This window comes from Limulus polyphemus, unplaced genomic scaffold (genome assembly GCF_000517525.1).
Source record: "Limulus polyphemus unplaced genomic scaffold, Limulus_polyphemus-2.1.2 Scaffold4122, whole genome shotgun sequence".
In the NCBI taxonomy this organism is placed as follows: Eukaryota; Metazoa; Arthropoda; class Merostomata; order Xiphosura; family Limulidae; genus Limulus; species Limulus polyphemus.
Genome location: NW_013669732.1, coordinates 35010 through 40789, shown reverse-complemented (window position 1 = coordinate 40789; position 5780 = coordinate 35010).

The window sequence follows — 5780 nt, the reverse complement described above, 5'->3', positions numbered from 1 at the left end:
TAACCATCATCTTCCGACAAGAATGGATAATCCCTCATATCTATGATCCTGTTAAAAGGCAGAAGCCGTTCAATTAGGTAAACATCATCTTCGACAAGAATGGATAACCCCTCGTATCTATAATCCTGTTAAAAGCAGAAGTCGTTCAATTAGGTAAACATCATCTTCCGACAAGAATGGATAATCCCTCATATCTATGATCCTGTTAAAAGACAGAAGTCGTTCAATTAGGTAAACATCATCTTCCGACAAGAATGGATAATCCCTCATACCTATGATCCTGTTAAAAGACAGAAGTCGTTCAATTATGTAAACATCATCTTCCGACAAGAATGGATAATCCCTCGTATCTACGATCCTGTTAAAAGACAGAAGTCGTTCAATCAGGTAAACATCATCTTCCGACAAGAATGGATAATCCCTCGTATCTATAATCCTGTTAAAAGACAGAAGTCGTTCAATTAGGTAAACATCATCTTCCGACAAGAATGGATAATCCCTCATACCTATGATCCTGTTAAAAGACAGAAGTCGTTCAATTAGGTAAACATCATCTTCCGACAAGAATGGATAATCCCTCATATCTATGATCCTGTTAAAAGACAGAAGTCGTTCAATTAGGTAAACATCATCTTCCGACAAGAATGGATAATCCCTCGTATCTATAATCCTGTTAAAAGACAGAAGTCGTTCAATTATGTAAACACATCTTCCGACAAGAATGGATAATCCCTCGTATCTATAATCCTGTTAAAAGAAGTCGTTCAATTAGGTAAACATCATTTTTCGACTAATTGTAAGCTTTCTTTAAAGAGAATGTCTATTAAAATAACCAACTAAATGCAAAGATTCTGACGAGAGTCATTAGAAGTAGGGTTAGGAGAACCAATGTGCACCAAATGTTGCTGTAGTAACTTTACTTATTAGTTAGTTCATCTGTAGTTTAAGCACAAAACTACACATTGGGCTAACTGTGATTCTGACGAGAGTCATTAGAAGTAGGGTTAGGAGAACCAATGTGCCCCAAATGTTGCTGTAGTAAATTCACTTATTAGTTAGTTCATTTGTAGTTTAAGCACAAAGCTACACATTGGACTAACTGTGATCTGCCCACCACGGGTATCGAAACCCGGATTCTAGCTTTGTAAGTCCGCAGATATACCACTGTGCCACTGGAGGACAGAGAATATCAATAGAAGTATTAGAGCTATTTATTATACCAGATATTTAATGATCTCGTAAATCAAGCTATCCATTTGAAATGTGTCTTTAATATCTAACGTCTGTTTCAGATAGTTGTTAAAGAAATGATCATAATTTATCAGTAAACAATGTCGAAGTTTAATTGTGACAGTAACGAGAAAGGTGATCAATCTGTGTCATACCTAAAGAACTCCGTCATGAAATTATATTTGTTTTCATGTTGTTCAAAGACGAAAATAGTTTTCAACTTAACCTGCAAAACAGGACTATCATCAAGACAGAACATACCAAATTTCAAATACTAATCGTCCATCACCCAGACTTTAGTGACGTAAGCAGTGAAGATTGTTTGTTTTGAATTTCGCGTAAAGCTACACGAGGGCTATCTGCGCTAGCCGTCCGTAATTTAGCAGTGTAAGACTAGAGGGAAGGCAGCTAGTCATCACCACCCACCGCCAACTCTTGGGCTACTCTTTTTACCAGCGAATAGTGGGATTGACCGTCACGTAATAACGCCCCCACGGCTGAAAGGGCGAGCATGTTTGGTGTAACGGGGATTCGACAAAAGAGCCAGGTGTGCCAAGTGGTTAGTATGCCGAACTGTGAAATGGCTCATGGTTCGCAACTCATTACTTTAGGTGTGTTATAAGAGTGATAATCAAATCCCACTATTCGATTAGAGTATCTTAAGAATTGGCGGCCGATGCTGTTGGCTAGCTGTCTTCCCTCTAGTCTGTCAGTTCAAAATTCCTATGTTTCTATATATGCACAGATTTCCAACTCTGTAAAACCTCCACTGTCAGGCCGATGCTGTTGGCTAGCTGTCTTCCCTCTGGTCTGTCAGTTCAAAATTCCTATGTTTCTATATATGCACAGATTTCCAATTCTGTAAAACTTCCACTGTCAGGCGATGCTGTTGGCTAGCTGTCTTCCCTCTAGTCTGTCAGTTCAAAATTCCTATGTTTCAATATATGCACAGATTTTCAATTCTGTAAAACCTCCACTGTCAGGCGATGCTGTTGGCTAGCTGTCTTCCCTCTAGTCTGTCAGTTCAAAATTCCTATGTTTCTATATATGCACAGATTTCCAATTCTGTAAAACTTCCACTGTCAGGTAAACTTGAAAACTTCTCTATTTAAAAACATTTTTTGTTTTCACATGGAGCCTAAAATATCTGATTTTTCTCAATAATGTTTCTGATGCAAAACGCAAGAGTTTATATATACGAAGTGTTAATGCTCTTTAAAGCTATAAGATCAACATCTTTACATTTAATATATTCATGATGAATATAAAACAATTCTGACAGAAAATTATTTCGACATATTTTATTGTTTCCATCAAATACATTTATTTAAATTTTCATTCAATTCTGGGTCCACTTTCGAACAGTATTTCTTGTTTCCCAATTATACGTTCTTTGCTGTATTTCGCCTAAAACTACTTGAGAGATATCTGATAGACTAGAGGAAAGGCAGCTAGTCAACAGCATCGGCCTGACAGTGGAGGTTTTACTGAATTGGAAATCTGTGCATATATAGAAACATAGGAATTTTGAACTGACAGACCAGAGGGAAGACAGCTAGCCAACAGCATCGGCCTGACAGTAGAGGTTTTACAGAGTTGGAAATCTGTGCAGCTTGTGGGTTACTCTACGATTATTTTGTCCAACTACGGAACGTCGGATCCATAGCCTGGCGCGCTCACCTCTGGGTATCACTCGGCCTACCAAATACATTTTGAAGACAGCTAAGGCTATATTTAAAACAATAGTGGTGAAGATTTAAAACTAAATACATCTCATTTGTATTCTTATATTTATACCTACATATAATTTTTATACTTGTATTTATATATATATATTTAAATTTGCAAAATGTAATTCTTTTTGCGCTCTGCTTACCTTGGGAATCGAGCCCCGGATTTTAATGTTGAAGGTCTCTATTTGGGGACTTCCTTAGATAAAGCAGAGTTACAAAAAATTGAAGATGACAAAAACATACAATTACATTATCATATCTCGAAACTTCAACTAAAAACGGAGCAGTTTATGCAAAAAAGTATTTTTGGAGATAATATAAACAAATGTTTGTATGTAGTCGTCTTCATTACAACAAAATACCAGCAGTTACTATACAAAAACAAAATGTAAAACAAATAATATGCCTAATTATATATTCAACACATCATGTCTGTTTGGATAAACGGAATGAAAATGTAAACAATGTTTTATTCATTAATATTCACGGCCGAAGGGAACAAAATTATGTTTTAGTTAGTTCTTTTTTCTTACATTATTACATGCACATGATAACATGATAAGATACATATATAAACAAAAAGGAAGTAAGCGAAGCATTTATCATTTATGACTTTACTGAAGAATTCCTGAAAATGGAAAACAAAAAACACTGCTTTAATATTCCCTTTTTTATCATTTCATAAAAACAAAATTGTATACATATAGAATATGTAATATAACCAAACTATATACAAGTTTCTACTTGTGGATGCAAATAACGAAACGCTACAGTTATTGTGTTTGCTATTATATAATATATATCTCTATTTACTATATACTTTTAGGTTTGTTTGTTGTTAAGCGTAAAGCTACACGATGGGCTATCTGTACTGTGTCCACCACATGTATCTAAACCGATTGTCAGCGTTATATCTTCAGACTTACCGCTGGGCCACTGGGGGGCATTTTGGTGTCTGTTTTTTTTTCCAAATCTTTACTTCAGAATACGGGACAAAGGAATCAGAGGGTTTTATCCTTCCGATTTCGCGAATAATCTTGTAAAATTCAGTAAGAAAATAATTAAAATGTTTTAAACTCTCTCTATAAAACAAACTTTTCATTCTTAGAATAATCCTCATAAATCATTCCAGACGTTCTTTCTTAGATAATGCAGAGTATTCCAAGTGAGGCCTAAGTAGTGATTTTTATAGAAATAATTTCACCTGTTGACTTGTAATCAATATTTATATAAATATATCCTAATGTTCTGTTAGCTTAGATGGCTTTAGTGACCCATTCTCCAATATTCCAAGATCATTTTCTTCAGATACGGTATTGAGTGGGTTCCTATCCACACTGAAAGTGTCTAAATGATGATAACCCAAATGCATTATTTATAAATTAAGGGTCACATTATCAAATTATCAAATGATCTAAGTCATCCTGCAGTACATCAATACTCCTAGAAATAGCCAAGATTATAATGTCACCAGCAAGATTTATTAACTTACTTATGTCCCTATCAATACCATATAACATCGAAGAGAAACAGAGCATTACAGCGGTATTTCTATATCTTGGGTGACATTTTACAATAACTTTTTAGACATCAAGGTAAAACAGAAAAAACTTTATACAAGAAAAGACGGACCACTGAAACTAAGTACAAACCACAATTTGGGAAGGATCAAATGCACTTCAATAAGAACGGTATTTAAACAATAGTATATAAACAAGATAGTTAAAAATTGTTAATTTAAAAGGGAGGGGGATATGAGTCGTTAATGAAAGTACAAAGATTATATTTTCAAGCCTACAACTAGTGTCTACTTTATTTTCTTAAGGTGCAGATATCTAAAAGTATTCATCCCCTACCAATAATGTCACATTTTACTAAAATACAAATAATGTAAACATTTGTTATTAATGAACTTGTTTTTATTCAAAACTCTAATGATAAAACATTGTTATGTGTGAAGAAGGTTGAATGTCAGTGAAATCTGCAAAAAACTATATAAAGTTAAATCTGCTAATTGCATAAGCATTCGGCCCCTAAGTCAGTTCTTGGTGGAATCACCTTTGGCAGCAATTATCACTGTAAGGCCTTTTTAGATAGGTCTCTACCAGCTTTGCACAATGGGATGGTGTAACTTTTACCCATTCTTCTTGGCAAAATTGCTCTAATTCTGACAAGATTGTTGGGGATCGTTGATGGACTGCAATCTTCAAGTCTTGCATTAAATTTTCTATTGGATTCAAGTCAGGGCTATGACTGGACCACATCAGGACATTCCAGTGTGGCTCTGGCATTGTGCTTCGGGTCATTGTTCTGTTGAAATGTGAATTTTCGACCCAGCTTTAGATTCTTGGTTGTCTCAAGCAGGTTTACCTCTAGAATTCGCCTGTACGTTGCACCAGCCATCTCCCCCTCAATCCTGACAAGCTTCCCAGTCTTTGCTGATGAGAAGCATCCTCATAACATGATGCTACCACCACCATGCTTGACAGTTAGTATGGTGTTGACTGGATGATGTGCTGTGTTGGGTTTGTACCAGACGTTACGTTTTGAATTTAGACCAAAAAGTTCAAACATTCTCCCTCATGTCTGCAGTATCATTTACATGCTTTGTCGCAAACTCCATACGAGTTTTAAGATGATTCTTTTTCAGCAATGGCTTCTTTCTTGCCACTCGCCCAAACAGGCCAGCTTTGTGTAGGGACCGGAGTATTGTCGATGTATGAACACTGACTCCCATCTTAGACATGGAATTTTGCAAATATTTCAAAGTCACTTTTGGCTTCACAGTGGCATCCCTAACCAGTTTCCTGCTTGCCT